Consider the following 20,989-nt stretch of genomic DNA (forward strand, 5'->3'; position numbering starts at 1 on the left):
ATGTATGAATATCAGCAATTGGCCTGTAACTTTGGGGTAATTTCCAAATATAGTTGGGTAAAATACATAAGAGTAGTATGCAAAGAGATGAAACCAGATTATTATAAGAAGCAAAAAAAAGAAAAAAAGAGAGAGAGAAAAGATCAGTCCAGTTTAGGCTGGCCGTAATTACAGGCTATATGCAATGAAATGTGGTAATTTGATCCTAGTTGATTTAATGGTATAATCCCTTTTTTGCATCAATAGCCCCCAAATTGCCTTTTGTATGAATTATGTTACAAGAAATTTGTAATTTTATCAGAAAGATTACTTAAACAGAACAGGTAGAATTATAATGTGGACTTTAAAAAAAAAAAAGATAACCATGGGATTTTTTAAAATCAAGATTTCTACATACCCTAAGCACCTTTTTTAAAAAATTACAGATTAATTTTTCTGACTGTGTGAATAACATGTACATACTGTAGAAAGTACAAAGAAAAAACAAAAAATTATGCATAAACTCAGTCTGAAGATAACCACTGTAACAATTCTGCAGCAGTTCCTTCTAGCTACCTCTCTCTCTTATAGAAAAAGCTAGACTTGTTTTAAGGTTTATGGTTAAGATCACATTGTACATCATAAACATTTTCCAGGATCACTAAGAATTTTTCACTAAGCTTTGTAGATAATCTTTTATTTTAGCTATTTTTCAGTAGACTATATCCTCCACCTCCATTTTAGTTTAAAGGATAAGACACTCATGGCATTTAAAAATATTTTTTTAATAAAAATAATTTACAATCCTATTATTTTCTATAACTATTCTCATTTTTCCTATTCTTTCTCTTACAGAATGGAAGCTATTTTGTATTCTATTACATGGTAATTTTGACTGGAACACTTTCTTCAGAGAACATCTTACGGCAGTGGTTCTCAAAGTATGGATCCTTGGCCAGCAGCAGCAGACATCACTTAGGAATTTGTTAGAAATGCAGATTCTTAGGCTCCACTCCAGACCCACTGAATCAGAAATGAGTTTAGGTGGTGGGAGATGGGGAGGGCAGCAATCTGTGTGTTTTTATAAGCTATCCAGGCAATTCTGATGTACATTAAACTTCGAGAACCACTGTCTTACAGGATCAACAATCAGTAAAACATCCTTTAGGAACAATTTGCAAATTTGCTTTTCTGACTAGGCTCTATTTCCTGGAAGGAAGACACAAATTTCTGGCTGCCTGTGTTCCCTGAAGGTAGAATGGGGATATTAGCTGCCTCCCCAAGTAAGAATTAAATATTAAGAATCAGTAAAAGTGCTTTGCAAACAATCAAGTGGTGAAGTGAGAGGTAGATTTAGTTACTATTACAGTAATCTTGAATTTAAACTGAAAGATTTATATAACTAACTCTGGAGAAGGCCAAGTGGAATGTGGACACAGATGGTTCTTAACTTTCACATACTTGATTTTTATATAACCTGATTTTCACACATTACACATGCCACCCCTAAAATGCCTTTCCCACACCAAATCTGGAATTTCCTACACTTGCCGTTTAATGAGCAATTTGAGGTATCCCATGGCCGCACCACCTGCCAGCCCACAGCTCTGCTTTGGCAGGGCACATCCTTTCCTATTTTAAAGTTTTTGTGCATATTTTATTCATATATCCATTACTATTTACAAAGAAAACAAGAGAGAAACAGGAAAAGACAGTCCTCAGCCATGTTTAGTTTGTATTACTTTTCTTTGACAGCCTTCGGCTATGATTGTTCATATTTTTGTTTTATGCATGTTACACAATTAAATATTTCCTAGTTACACAAATTAGCATTTCTGTCAAGTTCTCTGCTTCCTGAGTTCTCTCTGCTTCTTCTGTCAGTGTTCTCCTTGATCTATCATAGCCTTCATGTGTGATGATCCTCAGATGACTGTAAATCCCCAGTTATCTGTTCATAGTCTCATGATTTATGGTACCTGGTGTGTGCTCCCTCTCCAACCACTCAGGCTCATTTACCCCAACAGGCCTTTCTCCTAACAGAAAGGGTGGCTGCGATCCTCATACGAGTAGATAGGGCCCTGACCAACATACTCCACTTGAGGGACTTGGGCATGGGGCAGACATGCAGGCTGAAGACCCCTTATCCTCTCACCCCTACCTCCTCCCCAGGCAAGGAGGGCTTCACTTGGGCATTGGAGGACATCAATGAATTTTTCACCTACGCAAAAAATAACTTACATTTTTTATTACTTCAGAGTCCATTTTGGATTTTTCCATTTATCTCTCTCAGCCCTTGAGCCCCACACATCACTATCCTTCTGAGGATAGGAGGTTCACATTATTTGGAAGGAGATTCTGGGATTTTCACCCAAGTCTAAGGCGGTGGCAGCTGCTGCCTACTCAGGGGCGGTGGTAGTAGGAGGCCAGGGGGCTTTGTTGCTATGGATGCAGGTCTGTAATTAAAACTCCTAATAATTATCTCAGGGCCCCCTACTGCTCTTGATTTATACATTTATACATTCTAACTCTGAACTGGGAGTTTTTATAAACTTTTAACTTTCTTTCTTTCTGGCCCAATCTATTTTTTATAGAATTCTCTATACCAGTAGTTCTCCTAGTGCCTGAACCAGCAGCATCTACAGAACCTGGGAACTCGTGAGAAATGCAAATTATTTATCCATAATACTGCTAATAAATATTTGGTTGCTTCTGGATAGTATAAATAAAGCTTCTGTAAACATATCTCTTCATTTCTATTGGGTAAAGAGCTAGACATAGAATTGTGGGACAAATCCAATCTGATGCAATCCAAAAAATTTTCGTAATTATGATGCACTAGTGGTACAGTGCTGTGGATATATTTTTTTATGGTCGCCAGGTAAAATACAGTAAGTCCCAAATATTGCATTTGGGACATACTTTTACAAGAAAATTATTGTTTATCTGAAATCCAACTGGGTGTCCTGTATTTTTTTAATTTATTTTTTGCTAAGTATGCCAACCCTAGTTTCTTTTAATTATCATTTATGTTATTTTAAGGGCTTCAGAGAGTGGAAGAAGCAAGACTGACTTGTATGATGAATCCACCCAAGATGGAAATTTGGTGGAGAAGCAATAGCTTCATAACCCACTTATCAAACTTCTTCTGCAAAATACCCTGCCAAGCCAGTGAAAATATGCCATCAGGAAGTCCTCCTTCCTAACATTAAGTCAAAACCTGATGTCTACAAAATGTCATTTCAAATAGGCTAAGTACAGAATAAGAGGTAAGTTAAAATTACTTTAGATAAGAAATTTCACTGTCTATATTTAATGTTTATGTTGTGTTTTGTACATTGGTAATATTCATGTTTATACTGGATAACTCGGGCTTCTATTTTTAATTAAGATTAAAACCTTTCTAACATATACAAGGGACTTCATAAATTTTTTAGCTCTTGGGGATAAAATTCCTCACATAACATATAAGGTTACTGCTTGATTTTAATATATTTAACTTTTCATACAGGTTTTCAGAAACTCATTAAACACAAAAATAGAACTGCCTCTAAAAATATGTAATGGGCAGAAAAAGTTTTTAGATTTAACTATTAGACCCGTGGGCTAAAAAATTAAATATCTAGATGTTTTATTAGCTTTCTAGCAAGCTTAACCAATTTTGTTACCTTACCATATGTTTTTACTAGATAAAGTGTCTTAGTATAATTAGTTCTTACTTAGCAGTTATGGATGTTATGAGATTATACTACATTCTGCCTATGGATATTTTGGACTTGCATTCATTTGTCCTGTAATTTTAAAAATGTGAGCTCCTTCTCCCCCACTGTTTCGGTACAATCTTTTGTGGTAAGTTGGTGGAAGGACGCCACCCTGGTTTTTAGGCTTCTGGAAGAACATTATTCCTGTGGAGCTGTGGTCACTACTGAGTTATTGCTGAAGAATCATGTCCAAGGCCTATCCCCGGTCAGCGTTTTGTCTCTGTATTAAATACTGTTAGTGGTTTTAAGCCCTTTCTTGTTCTTATTTCAATAAAATAAAAACTCCTGTGAAAGAGGATTTCCAGAGGTGTTAGGAAACTACATTTAGGTCCAATAATCCCCAGGTTACTCTGCACAGATTAGATTCACTTTTCTTTTAATCAGCCATTCTTCAGAGAGGTTAAGAAATTATGCCTCTCTGTTTTTTTATGTCTGGTAGAAACATTAATGATAACAGGTAGTTACCATATGCCAGGGTAAGTATTAATCTAAGAACTTAACATGTATTTCTTGCTTGATAAGAGTCTAAATCATAACCAGTATGATTATGCCCCATCTATAAGCTAGGTGCTTTACATACATAATTCAAACCTCAAAACAACTTCTTAAGAGAGGTATTTAGAAATCAGGAAATCCAGACACTGACAAGTTAAGAAAAGTGCCCAAGATGATATAGGTGGTATATCATTTAATTTGGATTTAAACCCAGATTCTCAATCCTTTTTCATGTAATGTAGTTGAATCAGTTTTCGTACTTAAAAAGCATTTGGTCACTTACCTTATTTCACTTTGACAAGAGACTCTGTGGAAAGAAAAAAACATACTATTACCTCCACGTTAAAGGTAAGCAAAATAATATGGAAGAGGCTAAATAGTTTTCCCAACTTCACACATTAATGGTAGAGTTGGCCCAGAGTCCCCTCTTTCTGACCATTAATATGATACCTTTTTGCTATCGACCCACCGTGTAAAAGGTGAGATCATGTTAAGATTATAGTTTTAAATCCTTCCACTCAAACCAAACCCTCAGCGGGTCATCATCCTTGAATTCTTAGTTCCCACATAGTCATTGTTTATACCTAGTCTAATTGCGGTGAGGAAAGAGACAGTTGTGAAATAGCCAAGAACCCAGAGCCCTAGTTTGTGCCAGCAAACAGTGATCTTCAAAGATAGACAGAGTCCTCAACAGTTCTACATTCCAAACCACACTTCCCAATAAAAATGATCCTCCATAACTAGTTCCAAAGAAAGCTTGAGGCCTGGATCCCAGGCCATGAGTTCTATGAGAGGGCATCAGCTGTAACCCCGCCGGAAATTTGGCAAATTGTTTAAAGAACCCATCTCCTTCAAGCTGCCTTTGATGGCAAAGCCAGATGGGCTCCTCTGGGCACCAGCTGACCTTCTCCTGCTCACCTCTTGCAGGCCTTTCTTCTTCTGTTACTCTTCCCCTCCAGGTCATAGTTCTCTGCACAGATGCCTCTCCTTGCCAAGAAGATACATTGACTCAAATGATCAGATAAACATGCTAATGATTTTTCTAGGCAAATAAACACTATGTCACTTCAGGTCTCTACAAAATTTCCTCCAACTATTTGACAGCCCTATTCGCTTACAGAGTTCTTAAAAACTTGATGCAGGTTGAGCTCAGATTCTAACTTCGGATCTCTGTTGGCTCGCACTTGGGATCTGTTCTGTCTTCCATCTCCAGCTGGCCCACTGTTGTGCCCTTTCCTCTGGAACTAAGACTTCCCCACATTCGTCTCCACATTCCTCACACTTAACACTAATGGAATTTATAGCTTGCTAGTTCAGCTTTGTCCTTAAGAGCAAGCAAAGGGGCATCTGGTTCAGGGCCTGCCTGCTAAGTAGGAAATAGCCAAAGCCTGTTTTTTACCTTTTTTGTCCAATTTTCCCTTCCTTTGTCCTCCTCCTCTATTTGAAAGACTTGCGTTATAGAGCTCTCTGCTTAACTTTTTTTGCATCCCATGCTTGATCACTGCCTAGTTAAGGTTCAGCAAAAAAAAAGGCCTAAGGCAAGTTTACAGAATCAGACTCTTTTCCCTGCTTCAAGCTACTCCCTAGCAGTCAGTCCAGTAGGAGGTTTTGAAAGATGCATTGATTCTTTTAGACCACTGGGGTAAATCACTGCCTATAAAATGACCTGTAAAATTGGGTAAAATTCTGTTCCGCTGCACTGATGGTAGTGTAGATGCCCCTAAGAGTCCACACAACTTCTAAGAGTTCCTGAAAGCAACTTCAACAAAGAGAAGACCTCATCAAATCAGTGTCCGCTCAGCCATCTCCTTCTCTATGGATAACAAACACGTTCAGTCATTTACTCATTCATCTAACATACATTCTTTGCAGCCCTGCTCAGAGCCAAGTATGAGATAGGTGCTGAGGGTACATCAGGCAAACCCAAAAATAACAATGGTTCATGCCTTCAAAGAGTCCCAGAGCCTGAGGAGGGATGCAAGCCTCAAGCTCAGTTTCCTTTTCTGGTGGCTCGACCCATCCCGACCAACTACTGAAGACTGGAAAAGGATTGGTCCTCTCTTCTCATCTAGCCCCTCAGCTCCTTAGGCAGTGAGACACACACAGAGACACACCAAGTGCAAATTCCCCTTCCCTCCCAGTGTTCATCATTTCTTACCTGCTAGGTATCCCAGTTATCTATCCATAAAATAATAGGTAATATTTAATGTCTATTTTGCTGGGTCGTTGAAATTAAGAATAATGAAAGTAAAGTGCCTGGCACACAGCAATTGCTTGATAAAGAATGGTAGCTATTTTAATAAGAAATGGAATGAGATACAGTAGTTGTCCAGTAAGTAGTAGCTTTAATATGGTAGCACTTTGTCCTCAGTCCGAAATGCAAAGGGCTGATGTATCAAGGTGAGGGTTAATGGATGTGGAGGATTATTTTCCTGGCTCCTTTTTCATCCTGTATCACGCAAACCCTGTCTGTGCAAGCTTTTCTGTTCTGTCCTGAGGAGCTCAGGGTGTGTCTGCTCCTCAGGCTGGCCAAGCCCTACCTGCTGAAGTTTCCTGTGTAGCCAGAGGTCAAGCAGTTGGCAAAGTCAAGCCAGCCAGCTGCTGTGAAGTGATACTTCTGAAGGAAATCCTGGATCGGTCCTGCAAGGGAGTTGCAAACTGCAGCCTGGATTAACCCAGGCTGTTCATCAGGATGTCTCAGCTGCTCATCCACTCTCTGCTGGGCAGCTGGGCAAAAACTCAGGACCGCCACTCCCCACGGCCCAGCGGGGCCAGAGGGAGCAGTGGGGATTCCTGATCAGTGCATGCTCTCTTTCCCAGAAGAGGGATTAAGCGTGCCTTGACAAAGTTTACTCTTTCATCATTCTTTCTTGGGGAGTGAAAGTGGGTGAGGAAAGGGACCACTCCTCCCCCCATTAAAATTCCCTTCAAACTGCTCTCTCTTGCCGTCACACACTGCCTCTGAGCCAGCACACCACTGGCCCCAAACGGGTCTGCGTTCTCGGTAAGATGAGGTAAAGATGCCAGTCTCGGAGGGCTGCTATAACAAGTAAATGAGAAATCACAAGTGGAAGCACTAACCAAACTGTGTGGCACTTGATAAGGACAGACTACATCCAGTTTTCCCTTTTTCTTAATAATGTTGTAAGGCAGTGTCACACAGTGTGAGGAAAATGAGCCTATAATTTGCTATCAAAACTCTCCTATTGCAGGTGATCGAAACTCTCCTATTGTAGGTGATTCAAACTAGAAGGAAAAAAAAAAGGAATTCATTGGCTCAGGGAGTTAATAGGCATGACTAAAACTAGAGGCTCAAATGAAGTTTGCAGAGTCCTTTTCTCTCTCGCATAGCTGGCTTGGCTCCAGTTCTTGGCTACTGCGTTCTCTCTTGCAACAGACAGCATCTCTCCATGTGGGAAAGAAGACCGTCCTGGGAATCATGACCCGAAAGGAAGAGGCGCATACTCTCTCCCATGCCCATGTATTGTATCTCATGGCTGGACTTTGGCCCTTTGTGGTTCATGTGCCCTTTCCTTATCAGGAGTCAAACTATGACCCATAGGCCAAATTCAGCTCACATCCTGCTTGTGGACAGCATGAGAATGGTTTTGTCATTTTTAAATGGTTGGAAGAGACACAAAAGGAGGATAATATTTCATAACACTTGGAGATGTTTTGAAATTTGGATTTAAGTATCCACAAATTTCAGTTTTATTGGTCACACCACACTCATTCATTTATGTATTGTCTATGTCTGTTTTCCTCTACAACAGTAGGATGGGGTAGCAGTGACACAGACAGTATAGCCCACAAAACCTAAAATAGTAATATCTGCTCTTTACAGAAAAATTGTGCAGACCCTCCCTGCCCTAGACCAGTCATGGTAAACAAGAAGACAGGTCCCTCTAACTGGCCAGATGAGTATTGCATCCATCCCTCTAGCTAGGAGAAAGATAAGGTAAGAAAAAAATAATAATACATTATCAATTTGTGCACTCACAATGTCAAGCAGTACTCAAGCACTTCACTTGTATTAATTTATTTAATCTTGGCAAGAACTTTTAGTATTCCCATTTGATGGACAAAGAAACTAAAGCACAGGAAGGTTATGCAGTCTTTCCAAAATTACACAGCTAATAAGTGGTAGAACTGAGATTTGGACCAGGCCAGTTGGTCCAGAGTTCACTCTTTGACCAGGACAGAGTCTGTTCTTACAAAACAATGTGGGACGGGGGAAAGGAGGATTTCCCTGCTTAAAGAGAGGTGCTGGGGAAAAAAAACAACAGACAACCGTAACAGTGTGAGATCAACATGAGTTTGAACATCTTTTACTTAACTTCTGAGAACCTTATTTTTTTCATCTAGCGTGAAATAGATGAGATCTGCCCTTTGGGGTGGTAGTAATGGTGCTAGTTAACATTCATTTAGCATGTACTCTGGGCTGATACTAAGTACTTTATGTATGTTGTCTCGCTGAGTTAAACTAAAGCTTAGAAAGGTTCCAATAGGAGCCTGGTAAAGCACTACCAGGGCCTCAATAAGAAGCTAGCTCTGTCCAACCGAAGCATCTGGTACATAACTAATGCATCGCACTGCCTCCCATCCATGAGGATGAAGAGAGGTAAGATATCAAATGCACACATAGTGGAGAGTCTGACACACAGTAGGTACTCAATTAACGTTAGTTTCTTTTCTTCCTCTTTCCTGACTTTTCCCCATTCACCTTATGGAGATATATATGAGCAAGGACTCCATACGTATCCTTGAAGAGTCCTTTTGGAGAGTCTTTTAAGTAAAAATTTAAAAGAATGTCCCAAATCAGATCCCAAGACTTAGTCACTCGTGATGTCAAAAAAAGCAAAGCAAAAATAGTAAAGGTTCAGAGAAGGGCAGTGAAAATAATTTGTGGCATGCGTGGCAGAAGATCATGCCATGAAAAGAGGAATTCCAAACCCTGGGATTATTTCATTTGGAAAGAAAAGCTCCCAGAGGCACAATGTTTACAGTATAATAAGCTGACAACAGGTATAGGAAAGACTAATCAGGACCTGGTATTTACTTTTCCCCTAAAATACAAGAACCAGGCTGTTTAGCGCATTGTATAATAGCCGTGTCACCTTCCACTTTGGAACACTATCAAAGTGAGCTTTACCCTCCCTTCCTACTAACCACAGTGCCAAACCACACCTTCAGTCCCAATCGGTACACAAGACACTATGCTCTACACGTACAATTCAGAATCTGGAGACTGCTAGCTAGAAGGCATACTGGGGCCATGCAGTCCAGCCTCTTATGTTATAGATGAAACGGAAGCCGAGTAAAGGGAAATAGTTCATCCTAATTTGCATGGTGAGTTCATGGCACCTCTAGATTTAGCTTGCCCTTGAAGTCAGAGGAACTGGATTGAGATCCTGGCTACACCTAGATGACCTTTCTGAGACTCAGTATCCCCATTTTTAACATGGTCAGAGGATCAAATAACAAAAGGCCTAATTCTCCATACAGTGTCTTATGTCTTGTGGCTTACTTCCCAGGTTGGTGTTTTTTCCTCTGTCATTCTACTCCTTGGAATAGCCTGATGTAGGAAAAGAGCTCAATGCTGGATTGTTGGGGAAAAAAAATTGGAAGATGCAGGTTCCCCGCTCCCCCCTTTACTTCCCCTCACCAACAATAAAGCACAAACTTCAGAAGAAACAAACTTGAAAATGGTGAATGCCAGACTCAGAGACCCTTCCTGGAGGGGAACCCTGTGGTCAGATATTGGCCAGGGCAATCCTTGAACAACTTGGTTGCCATCCAAGCCTGTTTTCAGTGGGGAATAAAGTTCATGTTTTGAAGGCAGTATCCTTGACTTTTTTATCCTGTTATTCAAATATTTCCTAATAATCTTTAGCATTTATACACTCAGGAGACCTTGAAGGAAAAGGATGCAGGACTCCAGTCTTTTTTCCTTCCTTTTGTTAATGAATAGATGTTTTCTTTCTGAATTCACTGTCCCTATCACCCTCTATTTTTTTTTTTTTTTTTACACTCAAATAACCCTACAAGAATGAAGTCAAATAGCAAATGAGAAAATGTAAGTTACCAAGTTTTGGTTTGGATTTACTGTTATGGGTGCCTTTTCATCATGAAAAACCTAAACAGAGAGGAACTGAAACTTTATCAAATACATACATAATGCATAAATTAGCTGACATAAGTGTAGGTGTTGCTGGTGCCACCTATTGGTCATACTGTAAGACTGAACTATATGCAGTATTGTTGGTCATGAAAATGAATATGAAATGGAATTTATGCTGTAGCCATGACAGTTATGTATTTCATCAGGCTGGCTGAATGCTGAAATGGAATAAATGTTCCTTGAACATTATCTTTAGTCACAGCTGTTTGGAAGTATAGGACTATTTTACTATGTGAGTTTTGCCCTGGTTTACTCACCAATTAAATGTGTAGAAAGGAATATATAATGAAGCATAATCTCTTGGAACTCTGAGATTAATGGACCAACACTCTGATTCAACTGATTTTTGTGTCTTGTGATTCAGAAGTGGGGTAGGCGCCATGCCCAGATCCCTTTAACCAGTCAGCACACCCAGACAGTTTACCTGAGCTGCTGGGAGAGTTGGCCAATCACAGCTACCGCCTCTCTGGGGAATTGCCCTGGGCTACTAGGGAGCCATCTTGACCAGATGGCTACGTGCACACACACACATGCATGTGGTCTCCACAGCCAGTGGCCAGTAACTGACTATCATAAGAGTACAAAAAGCCAACCCTCCTAACCTTCAGGCAAGACAGGCCTTGTGGTGCAAGTTGTGCTCCAGAGCTCCCCACGGGATCAAGCTGAAGCAAGACTCCAGTGGAAGCAAATTCTTGCCTTCTCCTTTCCCCGTCCTATCCTGTTTTTCACCTCCTTTTCCTTGAAAACACCCAAAAAACAGTTAACACAACTCACCTAGACTGTTTCTAAGGATCCTGACCTAAGACAAGAACAATCCCATGGACAAACGCATCTTTGTAATGATGAAAGTCAAGCAAACAAAACAGCCCTTTGGGTCATCGAATGTAACTTTCACAACAGGCTTGAGAGGCAGAGCTGAACCAAGTGAACTTCTCCGCAGGCAGCAGGGCCAGACTGAAAAGACAGAGGCAATACTGCCCTATGGACTGAAGACCTGGGGAACAATATAAAATATATCTTCGAAATGGCACTATGCCTGCATTTTCTGAGAAATGCATTTAGTTTTAAAATAGTATATCCGTGCTGGCATTAGACCTAGTGCTCCCAGGGGCGATGAGGAATGACCTGGAATTGGAGGGCTTGAGGCTTTGCACATTTCTACATCTGCTGGAAGAGCCAAGCCTTTAAGGCTTTATGCCAAAGGAGAAATTTGGGGAAAGGAAAAACGTCGGCCAGAAGGCAATTTTGGAAATCTCCTAAGAATTGCTGGTTGATTTAATTTGGTTAGAAGTTCCAGCTGTTTCTCCAGACATGGCCATGTCAAGTAAGCAGGGAGCTTTGCGTCTAGTCAAGCCTGATTTGAATTCCCCTCCAACTTACGAACTCAGTTTCCTCATCTGCAAAACAGGGATCATAATATTTACCTCCCAAAGTTTGAGGGGAGGGGTGGTTAGAAATAGTATGTCTATTCAGCCCTGGTATATACTAGTCAGTGAATAAAGGGCAGCTATTTTCCTGCACTAGAGCTGTAGCATCTAGCCTCTCTCATTAATAAAGGTAATATTTTTGGCTTATTTATGCAACTTGTTTTGACCCCACTGGGAAAAAGGATTCTGTTTAATGAGGGCTCTACTGGGGAACCCCAACAAGCTATTTTAATTTTTTTAACTAATCCTCAGATTATTATAATTCTCACTTCATGAAAACCAAGGCAAGGGTCTCATATAAGGCCATCCCGTATGGCTGAGCAAATTGTACAGTGTACAAAGATGTCCCAGTGTGGGCAAGTGAGCTAAAATCTAGCCTTCCTTTTTTTCACCAAGCCATGAATCCATGGGCAGTTTCCACCCAGAGGGGATAACTTTACTAATTCTCAGAGAATATGGGCTAGAAGCAGGCCTGACATTGTGCATGCCCTTTCTCAGGGTTAAGGTCCTTCCTGTTGCTAGAGGGGATCATGAGGACTTCCTGAAGAGATACGTAAGCGTCATGCTCTCTAGACCCCACTTCTCCCACCTGTATGTCCTACCCTCACAGAAAAGGACTGACAAATACATTTTAGGCCTTACTAATTAACTGGCAGGGGTCTCCTCAAAACACAGTGCCTTGCTATATCAGTAATGTGTTCCTATATCAGTAATTCTCAAGGTAGGGTCTGAAAAATTACTGACACCATCATTTGGGACACTTGACAGAAAATGCACTTTCCTGAACCATACACCGGACCTAGATTCTAAAATCTTTAGAGATTATGTTAAGGAGAGCTGTCAAAATAATTTGAATCACTTCTTTACAGGCTTGCTGATCATGAAGAAGGCTTTCCTGGTCAAGAATTCTCTTCATTTCAAAAAGGCTACATGGGCATCATGATGAAGAGCTGAATGTTCCTTAGAAAGACTCTTCCTCTTGGAAGAAGCCCAAAGATACAAACAGGCCTTCAGGAAGGCTAGATTTTAGCTCAGTTATAGGTTTCCTTTCCCTTGACAATCTCCTTGTACTTTGCACCCACTAGCTCCAAGAAATACACAAAATATACCTCAGAGAGATCTTCCTTCTCTCCCCCTTTCTTACTACTGGCTTATGGTATATATAACATATTCTCCAGCAGCCAGAGGCAGCTAGGTGACAGCTATCTATCCCTAAAAATTCTTGTTTGCTCTTTAGAATCATATTTAGCATTTTCTATTGCTCTTCCTAAATTCTTGGGTTGCCCAAGCGCTTCCAAGCAACATTATTCTGTCGTTGGTGGTAGTCCTGTCAGAGAATGTCCACACATTAGGTTATTAAGTTCGTGATATCCTCAATATAGCATAGACCTTAGATAATAGCAGTAAACACATAAGCACATCACTGTCAACATAAGGTTTGTCAATCAAGGAACCAAACTGAGCTGCCCTATAATCAACAACTCAGTGGAGCTACACATCTAGAGTGATGTCAAGCAAGCCTGGATCCTTGGTAATTACTTTGAAGTGAGCAACAATGAAGAACAAACCCATTAAAAGATATAGTCTAATATGCACCCCTATGTTTATCACAGTGTTATTTACAATAGCCAAGATATGGAAGCAAACTAAGTGTCCATCAATAGATGAATGGATAAAGAGGATGTGGTACCTATATACAATGGAATATTATTCAGCCATATGAAGAAAACAAATCCTGCCATTTACAACAACATGTATGGAGCTGGGGGTATTATGCTCAGTGAAATAAGCCAGGAGGAGAAAGACAAGTACCAAATGATTCCACTCATTTGTGGAGCATAACAACAAAGCAAAACTGAAAGAACAAAACAGCAGCAAAATCACAGAACCCAAGAAGGGACTAGCGGTTACCAAAGGGGAGGGGTTGGGGAGTGTGAGTGGGGAGGGAGGGAGAAGGGGATTAAAGGGCACTATGATTAACACACATAGTGTAGGGGGGTCATGGAGAAGGCAGTACAGCACAGAGAAGATAAGTAGTGACTCTATAGCATCTTACTATGCTGATGGACAGTGACTGCAATGTGATGTGGCGGGGGGTGGACTTGATAATATGGGTGAATGTTGCTCACATGAAACCTTCATAAGATTGTATATCAATGATACTTTAATTTAAAAAAAAGGTGTAGGCTAAGAAACACTCAACACCTGTGCTAGGAGCTGGAGCTACAGGTAAATTAATCATGGTCTTGATTTTCAAGAAATTCCAGTTTAGTAGAAAAATGCCTATGGAAGCATTCTGTGACAAACAAAAGACTATACCATTTAAACTTTATCATTAAGGAGAGAGTCTTGTACTATAACTTAGATGCCGAGAAGAGAACTAATATTTACTGAATACCATTTTATTTTCACAACTATTCTACTAGTTTGATTGCTGGATCAGCTATGATGCCTTTAGGTGCAAGGAATAGAAAACACAATTAAAAGTGACTTAAACAAGAAGAAAAATGTATTATCTCACTTAACCACAAGTGCAGACATGATGATAACTGGGATTGATTAATTCAGTAGCTCAGTCATATCTGCAAAAACCCAGGTTCTTTCCACCTTTCTGCTCTCTCATTGTATTTTAAGGGTCTTCAGAAAAACAGAATAAATGGGATATATATACAGAATTAGGGATTTGTTATGATGAATTAAGTATGAACTAGTCCCAAGACCTGCAGGGTGAACTGGCAAGCTAGAGACATGGGAGAGCTGATGGTGTAGTTCTAGTCTAAAGGCTGTCAGGCTCAAGACCCAGGAAGAGCCAGTATTCAGTTTATTGATTACTTTCAGTTTACAGTGGATTTTGAAGTTTGAAGACAGTCCTGATGCCCCAGGTTCAAAGGCAATAAGGCAGAAGGAATTTCCTCATTTCAGGGGAAGGTCAGCCTTTTTATTCTATTTAGGCCTTCAACTGACTGAGTGAGGCCTACCCACACTAGGGAGGGCAATCTGCTTTACTCAGTCTACTCAGTCTATTGATTTAAATCTTATACTTGCCTAAAAATATTCCCACAGATACACCTTGAATAATGTGAGACTAAATATCTGGGTACCTTGTGGCCCAATCAAAGTGACACATAAAAAAACTAACCACACATTCATCTTCAGCATTTGGTCTACACCCTTTTGGATAACAGAAAACAGGTCCAGTTATCACACCCTCAAACAACATTCAAGAACTGAAGTAAGAAAATGCAGACATTTTTCCCATATTCTTTCTAAAAGTTAGGGGAAATGTTCCAAAAGATGAGCCCTCCATACCTATCCTCCCCCAATTGCCACTTCTAACTCATTGGCTAGAACTATGTCATGTGCCCATTCCTAAACCAATCATTTGCAAGGGGAAAGATTTGCTACCTGCCTCCATCCTTCTTCCTCTGAAGCACTGACAGCCAGATACATTGTTGCTGGAAAGGAAGGTTTGGATGGGGCAAGTAGTAATGGGGGAGGCTATTGGCTAAATAACCAACAGTGTTTCTGCCATAATTTCTATTATCTTTATTTTAAAGATATGGACACTGGAGGCTCAGAGAGATTGAGCTAGTCAGCACCACATACCCAGCAAACTATTAAGTCAGCAGTTCCAATAATATCTCTCTGGCTCTAATTTGTCTGCTGTATTTGAAGGTCTATTTGTGGGTAGACCTTACTCCATCCTGTACTGTAACATCTCTCTGGCTCTAATTTGTCTGCTGTATTTGAAGGTCTATTTGTGGGTAGACCTTACTCCATCCTGTACTGTAACCTTGGAAAGTGCTTTAATCCCTCCAAATCTTCTTTTCTGTCACTGATAAATAGACATAATCATAGTCCTTATCTTTCAGAGTATCATATTAACTTAGATAGTATATGTAAAGTACTTTGCCTTTTACAAATTGTCCTCAACTTACATGGGGTTATGTCCCACTAAATCCATTGTAAATTGAAAATAACTGAGTAAGTTGAAAATGTATTTATTATACCTAACTAACTGAATGTCATAACTTAACCTAGCCTAACTTAAACATGCTCATAATACTTCTATTAGCCTCCAGTTGTGCAAAATCATCTCACACAAAGCCTATTTTGTAACAAAGTGTTGACTATCTCATGTAATTGATTGAATACTGTACTGAAAGTGAAAAACAAAACAGTCGTATGGGCACAGAATGGCTATAAGCATTTCAGTTGTTCAACGTTTTGACCATGCAGCTGATGGAGAGCTGCAGCTTGCTGTCCCTGCCCGGCATTGAGAGAATGTCTTACCACGTATCACTAGCCTGCAAAAAGATCAAAATTCAAAATCTGAAGTATGGTTTTTACTGAATGTATATTGCTTTTGTACCACGTAAAGTCAAGAAGTCGTAAGTCAAACCATCGTAAGTCAGAGACCATCTGTTATCTGCTGACTCATCACAGTACAAAGAACCACATATTTATTGTACAACTCCAGGGAGCACTATTCACTTAGGATAAGGTGTATTATGCCCCTGGAATTTCACTGCATCATCACCCTTACTAAGAGGTATAGAAAACTCACTTCTAGAATGAGGAGTGAAGAGTTCTGGAATTTAAGTCCAACAATACAGGCAAGTTTTAACCCAATACTACAATAGGTCAAGGAGAGGTTACAGAATTTTTCAAGCCCAATAATAAGAACCTCCACAGATGTATCTCTTTAATTTTCACAAAAGCCCTAGGATGACACAGAAATTTTGTTATTGCTTTTGTTTTTCCTGTAGAGAGTTACTATGGTGGAGCTTAATTCTAAGAAGGAAATAGTATTTCCTGATTTACTTGCTGGAAGATATTGTCAGTCATTTAACACCCTTTCCCCAGGGCTCACTGTCCCTCACATACTAAGTGGCAAGGTTTTAGCATGATGTAGTAAGTGCTAATCTGTGAAGTCAGAAGGCCTGGGTTCTGGTCCTGCTCTGTGCCTAGTTAACAGTATCAAAATGGATAGTCAATATTTCATTTTCTCTCTGTACCCACATCTATGTGCAATAAGGTGATGAGGTAGATGCCTTAGCATTTAAGAGTATCTTCTGGTCTTTCATTCTCTGGGCCCTATAACTCCTACCATCCTAGCCTCACTGGGATACTTCATTAGCAGGGACCTCAACCTCAGCTCATCCCTCAAGGGAGGCTTAAACAGTCGCAGAAGCAGAAATGAGAAAGTCATTCAATACAATTTTCTGAAACATGATGTTTGGACAAGAAGGAAGGAAAACATGGGATGGCTGAGGTAGAGAAGGGACTGGTCACTATGAAGGGCAGGCAGATGGGGCAGGTCTAGTCGTCCTTAGTGAGTGGTGCTGTGTGGCAGTATTACTGAGAAAGAGAAAGTGCCTGGTTATACCGAGCAGTTTGATGTCTGAAGCCACAGACCCAAGAATGGGTCTGCTGTTGTTTACCCATAACCTGGTTTCCACAGCAATCCTAGTTTTCCCGAGCAAGGAGGTGGAAGGAAGGCTGTGATGTGGTGGAAAGAGTCCTGGAGGAAGGGTAAAGGATATCTAGTTCTAATCTTGTCTGGGATAAGTCATCTCCACCCACTGCATCGCAGCTTATTTCATCTGTTAAGTGGGGTTCTGCAGCAGATGATCTGGAAAGTTCCTTCTGGGTCTCTGATAGTCTAACAGATGCTATCAGCTGCTACTGTTTCCTTGCATGTGTCTGAAAGTTGTTTTCTTAAAATGTGTCACTCCTTCCTGTTTTAGAATACGAATGAAACCCTAGGTATGGATTCTTGAAGGCAAAAAGAGCTAATGGAGAAAAAGTAAGGCAGGAAGGCCAAAAATTCAAAGTCTTGAAACTGAAAAATTGAGGGCTCCTGAAGGAAATCAGATAAAAATGCAGGCATGTGGAAACTCCCAGGATGTAACAAATGAGTGATCCTTAGTGTCTGCCGTGTTTGGGGGAGCTATTCCAGTGACCTTACCGATATACACTGTTAAGACTCAATAAATAGTTGCTAACTGATTAACTTTATTGTCACAGCCAGGCAAGGCACTAGCTGATTACCAAAGGTTCCTTGCAATTCCAATATCCTCTGATCCATTTTGTGCCCAGAGGACATTGTGTAGGCAATAAAGCCATCTGCAGGAGGATGCATAAAGGCCGAAAGCACAGGCTGTGGAGTCAGGCAGACCTGTGATGCAATAGCAACTCTGCCATTTACTGTGGGACCTCAGCCAAGTTTCTTAATCTCTTTGGGACTCTGTTGCCTCATCTGTAAAATGGGGAGAGTAACAATAGGTACTACAGGTCTGTTCATTTAACAAGTATTTACTGAACACCTGCTTGACACCAGGGATAAATGAATAAATAAGACAGCAAAGACCCTGTCCTCATGGAGATTTCTTTCTAGCTAGGAGAGAAAGAAAATTTCCAAAAGCAACTAAATAACCAAGACAGTGACAGACATCGATGAACGCCATGAAGGAAATAAAACTAGGTTAAGAAGCAAGTGACAAAGGGAAGGATGAGACATGAGTGCTCAAGACCTCTCTGAGGAAATGACATTTGTCAGGAAGGAGCAGCCATGGGAAGATGGGGGAGAGCAAAGACCCTACAGCAGGAACCAGCTAGGCATGTTCTAGGAATAGAAGGAAAGGTCAGTGCAGCTGGAGTGTGGTAAGAAAAGCAGAGAGCATGACCAAAGGTGAGTGGAGATGTGGCCAGATCTTACAGGACTCTATAGGCCTGATAAATTTCCTTCCAACAGCGTTGGGAAACCACTAACAAGTTTTCAGCAGGAAAGGAACATGTGATGTGTTGTGTGGAGAAGAGGTTGTCCATGAGCAACGGTGGAGTGAGGCCTGGTAGGAGACAGTCGTCCAAGGGAGAGCTGATGAGGACTGGACAGCTGGTGGTGGTGGATCTGGACAGCAGTAATTCAGATTTAGGCTATATTCTGGAGGACATGCGGATTAAATGAGGTAATCTATGTGAAACACCTAGCCCAGGGTACAACAGAAGGGGCTCAATTAAGTGCTTGCTCTAGATAATACAATCTGGTGTAGTGGGCCAATTGCAACTCCATAAGTTAAAGAGGAATTTGGTAAATACTTAAGTCCACAGAGCAGTTTGGCAAACTAGTTCACCCACTCTTTTATTTATGTGCCACTTGGGCAAGTCACATCTGGGGCCTCAGTTTCCGCATTCATAAAATAAGAAATGGATCAAATGAATAAGAACCTCCAAATGAGTAAGAATGCAATTGCCAGAGCTAACATTCTGTGAATCCTTTTTTTGGGGGTGGGGAGGGATATATCAGTTAGAGTTTGATTAGAGAATTCATTATGAGTAAGGCAGAATAAACCATTTTTAATAAGCATTAGACCTTACAAAACTATGGAAGCTGGAGAGGTACTCTATGCAAGGCCTTGCCTCTGTGTCTGGTTTTAGGCCCAAAGTCACTCTAGATCAGCCAGGCCTCCAATCAAGAAGGAAAGCAGGGCACAAGGTTTATAAAGTTGAGGGCAAACTGGAACCCACAGAGACAGGCTAGATCCTATGTCTGTCTGTAACCACCTCTAATCCTGATGATGCAGATTACCTGCAGAGACTAGAGCCCTTAGCCATGGAGCAACCCCTACCCCAGACCAGGACTCAGAGAAGCTGAAGGAGCAGACCGCACAGGTCCAGTGCTGCCCCATGCCAACAGGTGAGTCAGCAGATTAGAGACAGCATGCGTGAGCTGCCACTGTGCCTGGCACCCAGCACTGACTTCCAGAGCCTAAAATGCTGCTGCACTTCCACTAGCAGCTCCACTGTAGCTAAACTGACAGAGTCCCCTCCTTGTCAATTTGGCATTCATAAATACTTCTTTTAACAATATTTAACTTTCAAGTAAAGACAATAGCAAAATCATGCTACCTTTCTCCCCAAGAGAGGATCTAAAGTCCTTTTGTCCATCTTTGGGTGATATTCATTCTTTTTTTAGCTGAGTCACAATCCCCTTTGCTATCTTGTTACTTAATTCTGTCCTGGTTCCATGTCCTGAGTAACAGACCAACCTACACCTATAAGCATTACAATACACTGAATGTTTGTCCCCACCAGCTCCCCAAATTCATGTGTTGAAACCCTAATCCTCAGTGTTGGTATTTGGCCAGGGAGGCTTCGGGACACGATTAGGTGATAAGAGCAGAGCCCTCATGAATGGGATTAATGCCCTTCTAAAAAAGGGATGTGTTCCTTCATCCCTTCTATCATGGGAGGACACAACAAAAAGACAGTCATCTGAGAACCAGGAACTGGGTCCCTACCAGACACTTAATCTGCTGGTGCTTTGATCTTGGACTTATCAGCATGCAGACTGGTTAAAAATTATCTGCTTATAAATTACTGTTTGTAACTGTATTTCAGTTTATAAGCTGCCCCAGTCTGTGGTGATTTTTTCTGGCAGTCCAAATGGGCTAATAAGATAGGCATAAAACAGTAACCATCATGGATTTTGTGTGTCAGGAATTTAGAAAAGGCATGGCAAGGATAGTTCTTCTTTGCCCCACAATGTCTGGACTAGGATCACTCAAACAGCTAGGGGTAGGAACAGCTGGGGCCACAGAATCCTCATTGCAGACTTGGCCTGCAATGGCTGAAGGGCAAGCTCATCTGGGACTACCAGCTGGAATGCCTACATGTATCCTCACTTGCATGGCAGTCTTCAGGTAGTTGGACTACTTCTAAGGCTGCTCAGAGCTCCAGGGCGAACTTCCCAGCAAATAAGGTAGAAACTGCATGGCGTTTTGTGACAGAGCTTTGGAAGTCACCTAAGGACACTTACACCATACTCTATTGGTTGAAGAAGTCACAAGCCCTCCCAGATTTAAGAGAAGGGAACATAAACTCTGCTGGTCAATGAGAAGAATGTTGAAAAATTTGAGGCTGTTTTAAAACCGCCACCTGGAACTTCATCTAGTCTAGTTCATGCCCTCCACAGTGGGTATCCAGTTCACCCTTTGGTCATTACTTAGCATCATTTTTATTCCTATTCATTTCTTACCTGTATCAACTGATGAGAGTTTTGCCTATGAGAATATTATTACAGGCCCTTCCTTTCCTTGCTTCCCCAGGTCCCTTGGAAACCTGCATACCTCATATAACCCTCATAG

Source organism: Manis javanica, chromosome 11 (assembly GCF_040802235.1).
Source record: "Manis javanica isolate MJ-LG chromosome 11, MJ_LKY, whole genome shotgun sequence".
Taxonomy (NCBI): Eukaryota; Metazoa; Chordata; class Mammalia; order Pholidota; family Manidae; genus Manis; species Manis javanica.